This window comes from Palaemon carinicauda, chromosome 35 (assembly GCF_036898095.1).
Source record: "Palaemon carinicauda isolate YSFRI2023 chromosome 35, ASM3689809v2, whole genome shotgun sequence".
Taxonomy (NCBI): domain Eukaryota; kingdom Metazoa; phylum Arthropoda; class Malacostraca; order Decapoda; family Palaemonidae; genus Palaemon; species Palaemon carinicauda.
The window spans coordinates 54,846,519-54,856,953 of record NC_090759.1 but is presented as its reverse complement, the minus strand read 5'-3'; positions in this window follow the sequence as shown (position 1 = coordinate 54,856,953).

The window sequence follows — 10,435 nt, the reverse complement described above, 5'->3', positions numbered from 1 at the left end:
GTTTGGTTGGGCCACAGTTGTTACGTACGTTTAGCTTGTATGTTTGATTGTGCCACAGTCCCTGTGTACGTTGATCTTGTATGTTTGATTGGGCCACAGTCGTTGTGTACGATGAGCTTGTATGTTTGATTGGGCCACAGTCGTTGTGTACGTTTAACTTGTATGTTTGATTGGGCCACAGTCGTTGTGTACGTTTAACTTGTATGTTTGATTGGGCCACAGACGTTGTGCACGGTGATCTTGTGTTCGATTTGGCCACAGTCGTTGCATAGGTTGAGCTTGTTTGATCGATTGAGCGACAGTCGTTGCGTACATTGAGCTTGTATGTTTGATTAGACCACAGTCGTTACGTATGTTTAGCTTGTATGTTTCATTGGGCCACAGTCGCTGTGTACGTTGATCTTGTATGTTGGATTGGGCCACAGTCGTTGTGTACGGTGATCTTGTGTGTTCAATTGGGCCACAGTCATTGCATAGGTTGAGCTTGTTTGATTGATTGGGCAACAGTCGTTGCATACATTGAGCTTGTATGTTTGATCGGGCCACAGTCGTTACGTGCGTTTAGCTTGTATGTTTGATTGGGCCACAGTCGTTGTATTCGTTGAGCTTGTATGCTCGATTGGGCAACAGTTGTTGTATAAGTTGAGCTTATATGATCGATTGGGCCACAGTTGTTGCATATGTTAAGCTTGTATGTTTGATTGAGCCACAGTCATTGCGTATGTTGGGCTTGTATGTTCAATTGGGCCACATTGTTGCATATATTGAGCTTGTATTATGGATTGGGCCACAGTCGTTGCATACATTAAGCTTTTGTGTTTGATTGAACCACAGTTGTTGCATACGTTGAGCTTGTATGATCGCTTGGGATACAGTCATTGCGTAATATAAGCTTGTATGATCAAATGGGCCATAGTCATTGTGTACGTTGAGCTTGTATGATCGACCGGGCCACTATCATGTAAGTTGAGCTTGTATGATCTATTGAGACACAGTTGCTTTGTACGTTGCGCTTGTATAATCGATGGGACCACACTCGTTGCGTTCATTGGGCTTGTATTTTTGATTGAGTCACAGTCGTTGCGTATGTTGAGCTTGTATGTTCGATTGGGCCACAGTCATTGCGTACGTTGAACTTGTATGATCGATTGGGCCACAGTCGTTACATAAGTTTAGCTTGGATGATCAATAGGGCCACAATCGTTGCACATATTGAACTGGTATGCTTGATTGGGTCTCAGTTGTTGCGTGCTTTGAGCATGTATGATCGATTAGGCCACAGTCATTGCGTACGTTGAGCTTGTATGTTTGATTGAGCCACAGTCATTGTATTCATTGAGCCTGTATTATGTTTGATTAGGCCACAGTCGTTGCATACGTTGAGCTTGCATGTTCGATTGGGTCACAGTCGTTGTGTACATTGAGCTTGTATGTTCGATTGGGCCACAGTCGTTGTGTACGTTGAGCTTATATGTTCGATTGAGCCACAGTCGTTGTGTACGTTGAGCTTGTATGTTCGATTGGGCCACAGTCGTTGTGTACGTTGACCTTGTATGTTCGATTGAGCCACAGTCGTTGCGTACGTTGATCTTGTATGTTCGATTGAGCCGCAGTCATTGCGTACAATGAGTTTGTATATTCGATTGAGCCACAGTCGTTGCGTACGTTGAGCTTGTATGTTCGATTGAGCCACAGTCATTGCGTACGTTGAGCTTGTATGTTCGTTTGAGCCAAAGTCATTGCGTAAGTTGAGCTTGTATGTTTGATTGAGCCACAGTCGTTGCGTACATTGAGCTTGTATGTTTGATTGAGCCACAGTTGTTGCATACATTGAGCTTGTATGTTCGATTGAGCCACAGTCGTTACGTACGTTTAGCTTGTATGTTTGATTGGGCCACAATCGTTACGTATGTTTAGCTTGTATGTTCAATTGGGCCACAGTCGTTACGTACGTTTAGCTTGTATGTTTGATTGGGCCACAATCGTTACGTATGTTTACCTTGTATGTTCAATTGGGCCACAGTCGTTACGTACGTTTAGCTTGTATGTTTGATTGGGCCACGGTCGTTACATCCGTTGAGCTTGTATGTTCGATTGAGCCACAGTTGTTGTGTACGTTGAGCTTGTATGTTCGATTGAGCCACATTCATTGCGTACGTTGAGCTTGTATGTTCGATTAGGTCACAGTCGTTGTGTACATTGAGCTTGTATGTTCGATTGGGCCACAGTCGTTGTGTACGTTGAGCTTATATGTTCGATTGAGCCACAGTCGTTGTGTACGTTGAGCTTGTATGTTCGATTGGGCCACAGTCGTTGTGTACGTTGACCTTGTATGTTCGATTGAGCCACAGTCGTTGCGTACGTTGATCTTGTATGTTCGATTGAGCCGCAGTCATTGCGTACAATGAGTTTGTATATTCGATTGAGCCACAGTCGTTGCGTACGTTGAGCTTGTATGTTCGATTGAGCCACAGTCATTGCGTACGTTGAGCTTGTATGTTCGTTTGAGCCAAAGTCATTGCGTAAGTTGAGCTTGTATGTTTGATTGAGCCACAGTCGTTGCGTACATTGAGCTTGTATGTTTGATTGAGCCACAGTTGTTGCATACATTGAGCTTGTATGTTCGATTGAGCCACAGTCGTTACGTACGTTTAGCTTGTATGTTTGATTGGGCCACAATCGTTACGTATGTTTAGCTTGTATGTTCAATTGGGCCACAGTCGTTACGTACGTTTAGCTTGTATGTTTGATTGGGCCACAATCGTTACGTATGTTTACCTTGTATGTTCAATTGGGCCACAGTCGTTACGTACGTTTAGCTTGTATGTTTGATTGGGCCACGGTCGTTACATCCGTTGAGCTTGTATGTTCGATTGAGCCACAGTTGTTGTGTACGTTGAGCTTGTATGTTCGATTGAGCCACATTCATTGCGTACGTTGAGCTTGTATGTTCGATTAGGTCACAGTTGTTACGTACATTGAGCTTGTATATTTGATTAGGCCACAGTTGTTGCGTACGTTGAGCATGTATGTTCGATTGGGTCACAGTCGTTGTTGTAGGAAAGACTTAGCCTGTAGCTATCTATGAAGATATAATAGAATTTTCAGTCAATGAAAACCCCTGGACTCAGAATTTCAATTATAATACAGTTGTATATATATATATATATATATATATATATATATATATATATATATATATATATATATATATATATATATATATATATATATATATATATATATATATATATTCATTTTTTGCATTAATTCGTTTAAAATATGCTAGATATGTCGATGTAAAAAAGGCGCCTGCATGAGTATTAAAGCCTAATTAAAAGAGAAGAATTAAAACAAAGATGTCACCAATGACAGTTTTAAAGGTGCATATATGGAGATAAGACACGTAAAATGGTTAAAAAGACCACAGAGAACAGTAGAAAATACAGGTCAAATCAGCATGATTGATACTCGAGTTGAATAGTTCCTCTTTTGGATTAGGAGATCACTGATTTCAGTGCACCTAGGCATTTCTTCAGGCTCTTTGTAACGTTCCACCTACCCTTAGCTACGCTCACTTTTTAGCTTTCTATTTCGCTATTTCGCCTGCAGTCTCAATTTTTTTTTTTTTCATTTTTCTATTCAACCTCCTTCAGATTTTACTTCATAGTGCAGCTGTAGGGTTTTCACCCTGTTGCACGTCAACGATGTTTAGACTCCTTGGCCTCAGCGCTGGGTGATTTGACTTTAATTCCATGAATCCTGAATCTTCTCACCAACAGCTTCTCGAACTTCAATGCACTGCTTATCACATATTTATTCTGCAAATGTATTTTAGACGGGTGTTTTTCAATATTGTATTATTGATAATAAATATTCAACGTCTTTTTCTTCCAATAAGAGGACTTGTTTCTTTTACCACAATCCTATTTTTTTTCAACCTTCCGTTTAAATTTTCTCTAAATAAAGTGGGCAAACTCAGTGCAAGGGCCACATTCAGAAATTCACAAATTAACAGGACCGCATAATATAATAAGTAAAAAAATTAATATTTAAGATGGCCAAAAGAAAAGGTTTTTAGAAAATATATCAATTATTTTTTAAGTTAATATTTTAAAAAGTAGACACTTCACATGAAACTTTTTTTATTAAAAAAAAAATCAAAGTAACTCAATAAGTAACAGAAGAATGTCCATGAAAATGGTGCATGTGACTTCAGTCATTTACCAGTTTGTTAAAATTAGGTGTCAAGTTGCTTTGTGCTGAACCTCAACACTGATTGTAGATTTGAGTGGGTGAGAAGTGATCTGTTCTTTGACTTGTTAACTTTCATTATAGAGAAAGTCTGCCCCTTCTTGCAAATTTCTTCAAATATTGAAAAGTTCCTGAGGATAGAGATGCATAAAACTTCACCAGTGGTTAACTTTCAAACAACCTCTTTAAAGAGTTGTCGGCTTGCAAATCAATCATTGCATCTGCGGTTCTTCAGTAGCTGCTTCAATGTCACGGGCCAAGGGTGAGCTGAGGAAATAGAATTGCCCTTCCGTTGTCTCAAAATCAGCAAATCTTCCGATCAATTCCCCTTTAAAAGTCATCAACTTGGAACTGTACCCTTCTGATAATGTTTGTGTAATCGCTCGTGTTTTCAACAGAGGAAAATGAACGAAGTTTTGCTCATTCAGCGGCTTGGCAAAAAGTTTAAGTTTCGATTGAAAGACTTTCACTTCAAGGTACAATTCATGAGCAAATACACCTTTGCCTTGTAGTTTTGTGTTTATCTTATTCAGCTTTTGCATTATGCCCACAGCAAATGCAAAATCACAAACCTATTCGTCATTCTCCATATCCTTTGAAAAGTCACAATCGATGTCTTTTATACTGAAAAGCATACCAATCTCTGTATTGAGGTCCCACACCCTTTTTAGTACTTTTCCCATGCTTAACCAGCGGATATTTCTGTGGTACAGCACATCAGTAAAATCTGCCTCGATGTCTTTCAAGAGACTTCGGAATTGCCTGTGCTTCAGTCCCCGTGCTCTTATTGAAATCATTGTACGCACCACTGGATCTGTATCATATTTGAGTTTTAAAAGAAGAATTACAGAGGCTTTCTTGAAATATGATGCAATGAAAAGCCAACGCACTGTGCTGTGGAGTGAAAAATCTTCTTTGATTTTAGTTGTCGTTGCGTGGTAGTTTTTTTTTCTTCAATTTTACTGACATTTTTCCCAAAACAACGTGAGTATATAACTTGATCTCATATTAATATATTAGCCTTCAGCTCTCATTTTTACTCGATGCCACTTTTGCCAGACTTCTAACATCGGTTCCTAGATTGTTGTTTACACCGTTCTATTACATAACATATATACTGAGTTCATGAGCCTTTGTTCTTACTTATTTACCGGGAGCTGGAACTAGCAAGAGCATCGAACTGTCATGGCATATTTTGCCATGAACATGCACATAACTTTGAAAATTTGAGATAGGTAATTAGGAATACTGCTCCTATGACCTGGAACCTCGAGGGATTCATGAATTCAATGGATATATATGTCTGGTTTACCTTCATCAACATTAAGGAGGGAGAGAGAAAATAGAGGTCTAATGATAAAGCAAATTTATCCAGGTTTATAAGATTTGGCCACGTAAGTTTTGGAGCCTAATAGTCATGATGCAACTATCTGAAAAAAGGCAGAATTATTTGACTATGAAATGCAGCTAAATTTGGTGAAGCGATAAAAATGCGTAATAAAAGTGTTTTGGAATTTGCAATATTGTTTCACCGCAAATCTAGCTATATTTCATAAGCAATACTATAAATTTCAAAATATTTGCATCAAGGTTATTACGAGCTAAACACTTTCCATTATGATAATCACTTTAACCTCAAAAAGAGACCTTTATGGAAATTTTCAACTTTCCTTTCGTGCTAATTGTAATTTTAGGGACACCACCAAATTCAAAACTTTTAATTCATTTTGCGTTTTAGATTCATACTTATCAAAAAATGGCTACAAATTTTTGCCTCGTAGACCAGTGTTATAACTGATCTTTATTGATCTGCAACATTGCAATTTTTGGCCTTAAAGTCTCTAGCAGCAGATTCTCTGTGACTCTTACGATAGTCTAAAAATAAAATCTGGGAACAATTGCTTTGGAACTGGGTCGAGAGAGAGAGAGAGAGAGAGAGAGAGAGAGAGAGAGAGAGAGAGAGAGAGAGAGAGAGAGAGAGTCTCCCTCCTCTGTCTATTTTACCAATTGCAATCCTCAGTAATACATGGCCGGGATATTAGGACATACAGGAAAGCTAGGAAAATTGTGCCATCAATAATTTAGACAGCCGAACTAATTCTCAATTGAAGGATGAGCTCACTCCCTGCATGTCCTCGGACCCTGGCAAGTGAACCTGGCAAATCCAAGGAGGAGGAGGAGGAAGAAGAGGAGCAGTAGCAATAAACGGCACAGATATTCCTCAGGGTAGAAGGAAAGAAAGAAGGAAAAAAAAAAGAAGTGTGTCACAGGTGGGGGTATCGACTTGTCATAAGCACACGATAGGTCTCCTCCCCTTCTCGAACATTTCACAGGGAATAATGTTGCGAAGGGAAAAATAAGTCTCATCATCATCATCCAACCCCCTTCCACCTGTTTGGCCAACACTGGTGTCGACTATATTCTTATCCCTGGAAGACCGTCATTTAGTGGTGGTGGTGGTGCTATTGCGTCATTGTAGATATTTGTGGGTGGTTTTGATCAATTCTCTCTCTCTCTCTCTCTCTCTCTCTCTCTCTCTCTCTCTCATATATATATATTTATTTATATATATATATATATATATATATATATATATATATATATATATATATACATATATATATATATATATACACATAGTATATATGGGTGCGTGCGCGCGCGTGTGAATGTACATATTTGCATGTATCTCTCTCTCTCTCTCTCTCTCTCTCTCTCTCTCTCTCTCTCTCTCTCTCTCTCATATATATATATTTATTTATATATATATATATATATATATATATATATATATACACATAGTATATATGGGTGCGTGCGCGCGCGTGTGAATGTACATATTTGCATGTATCTCTCTCTCTCTCTCTCTCTCTCTCTCTCTCTCTCTCTCTCTCTCTCTCTCTCTCTCTCATAAATATATATTTATTTGTATATACATACACATAGTATATATGGGTGCGTGCGCGCGCATGTGAACGTACATATTTGCCTGTATCTCGCATCCATTCATATATATTTTCATCTTTCAACAGTCCGCCTTTCTTTACATGGAATGTCTCTGGCTTTGTTTTACTAACAATATATATATATATGCATGTGTGCGTGTGTTTGTTATGTATTTATTCATTTATGAGTGTATGTGTGGGTGAGTTTAAAAGTGAAAAATTTACAAATACGACAAATTTATAAAAATACCTACTCATATAAATTAATTGGTCACATAAAGTGGATGAAGTGAAATAGTTTGCCTGAAAAAAAAATCGTATTTTGTACATATTTTATGATTTTCTGTCTTAATCTGCACACTTCCTACATGCACTATAAAACCTTAGGGCTACTGTAATCTATAAAACGTTAAGGCTATTGCAATCTCAAACAAAATTTTGCTATTTTGGAACATGAAACATGTCATGGCGGCAAAGGAGATCTGTGTGACGGGCCGAGAGAGGGTTGTGAACTCAAAGGCAGGATGCAATCAACTGAGTACTATATTAAAGAACACTTTCCTTTATATACAAAACCTTAAGGCAACAGGAAAATACATGTTCGAGGAAATGACAATGTTACAGAGGAAAACCGGAGACATGATTATTCAGGTTTTTTTAGTGCGAGGGAAGAGCGCAGATACAAGCATAATATATACAAAATAATTTATGTACGATCGTGTGACACACGGTTGGTACATCTGCACAGTCATTTCCTCACGATGATGAGAGAAATAGCATATGCAGACAACTCTTTTTCTGTACGATTTTCCACGACTGGTTTCAAAACTGGATTAAGTGACGACTCAGAAATTAAATCCACAATGGGGTTGAAGGAATGTATTTCACCTTTGTTACTGGTAATCAGGTATATCAGTGGGCCTTTGGAATCATGACCATTTTTTCTTGTGACTAATGGCAGCACTGACCATGGTAATTGTGATGCCAAATAGTTTGCGCAATCAGCCCCTCTGAATAGAAATGTTCATCAGGGTAAGCTATAAGTGAATAGCTGATATTCCTTTTTTTTTTTTTTTTTTTTTTTTTTTTTTTTTTTTTTTTTTTTTTTTTTTTTTGAGCCGAGACTAACTGTTGGAGCAACCTAATGTCCTTTTGTATCCCAAATTCGATTAATGGACAATAACGATGAAAGACTGTTATAATGAGGAAACAGGAGCAAGGCTATAGTTCCAAAGTTTTATAGTAAATGGAAGAACTCCTTCTTGTACCTGCATGCGTCTCTTCACTATTGTTTTTTCTAATAGATTAAAGTGCGTTTACGAAGAACAATTGTCTTCCTGTTGCCAGGTGTAATATTTCAACTGCCTCTCTCTCTTCTCTCTCTCTCTCTCTCTCTCTCTCTCTCTCTCTCTCTCTCTCTCTCTCTCTCTCTCGAAGCTTTTATAGGATACAGGATTTTTTATTTGACGACTGTTCCCAGTTCTTCAGCTATGTTGAAAAGCCTGAAGTTTTTTACTCGTATGTTGTGATGTAATTACAAATAGTTTCTTTTCTACAATGGAAATTAGTGATATATTACTTTTAAATTTTCTTGAAGTTCCTGGAATTACTATTGCATTTTGTCTTGAAAATAAAATAGGTAGTTTTGGCGAATGTAAACTAATAATATATGTATTTGTATTGTTAAGTTTAAACCTATATTCCTTTTGTTAGAGTTGATAGAGTTTTGAATTCATGTTCCATTAGTTTTTGAAAAAAAAGAAATATCTCGAGTCAGTAAATGTCAACTCGCAACTGAAATGTGCCAAATAATCAAAGAATTCATTTTCCAAGCTGAGATCTGCATTTCGTGCTGGGACAATCGTAACCACCTTAGGTCAAGGCATTGAAGAAAGAGGCCATTAACCTGACGACCTGCTTGCTCCAGGGACCACCGTCAGTGTCAACGAGATAAAGTTGTTACCGAAAAAAAGAAGAAAAAAGTCCTTTGTGGCACTTTAGGTTTCTTTGAGCGAGACTGAGTGAATCATTGATTTATCTGGCGTTGCTTGAACTAGAATTTCAACTTTTTGCGATATTAGTAAATATTTGCTACTTATACAGCAATATTGTTGTTAGATTTGAGCAGCTTTTTAATGTGACACTTGGTAATTTTATTTTTCTATTATCAGTTGCAATTAAAAGGCTATTCATGCCTGGTGTTTTTTGAATTATATTACTGACTATCTTTATAAGATGTTATCTTGTACTCTGCTTTAGATTTATATATATATATATATATATATATATATATATATATATATATATATATATATATATTTATATATATATATATATATATATATATATATATATATATATATATATATATACTGTATATATATATATATATATATATATATATATATATATTTGTATGTATATGGAGATAGAAAATAACGATTTAGATAATAATTGCTATAATCCTTTTTTTATTACTTTAATGTATTTGAAAATAACACCCGTTCAAGCTCAAAGCATTGTTGTTTATCTTTAGTGAATTAACAATTTCATCTACATGAATTGTCTTTGACGTAAAGTTGACATCTTTGGTTTTAATTGCTGATTATATTGCTTTAAACAACTATGGTTATGAACATAGTTCATTAAATTATTTCTAATAAATCATTTGCATCAATAGAATAATAAAAACTGTCTTCCTTGTAATTTTTACGTTTAGTACGCTCATTGCCTGTACATGCTACCTTTAGAGCCATAGATTATTATGTGTAACATAAAACAAGGAAAAATTAAACTTTAATGCTAAGAATCCTGATAAAAACAGACAGAGACATAGGAAAATACCCACATTGACTGTTCTACAAGGAAAACATAAATACGTAGATCAATTTATTTGTATCTATAATACTTCATATAAATCGTAAACCATTTGGGGTTTGAAGATATTTATATTTATATCATCAATGCCTCTTCTTCATTTAGATTTCTAATAGTTCTTTCACATACCTGTTTTATTATCTTATCCCTACTTTTGTCTTCTTCAGTATTCCCTGCTGAAAAATAAACCAACAATAATCTAAATGTATGATTATATGCATTACACTTAACATGCGGCAGAGGGGTAATCAGTCAAATGAACCGGTACAGTAGTATTAGATTGGGTAGTAGACCTTGTAAAGGCTACCCTATGTGATTTTTCGTTAATTTTTACTTTTTTTTTTAAATTGCATTTGTCC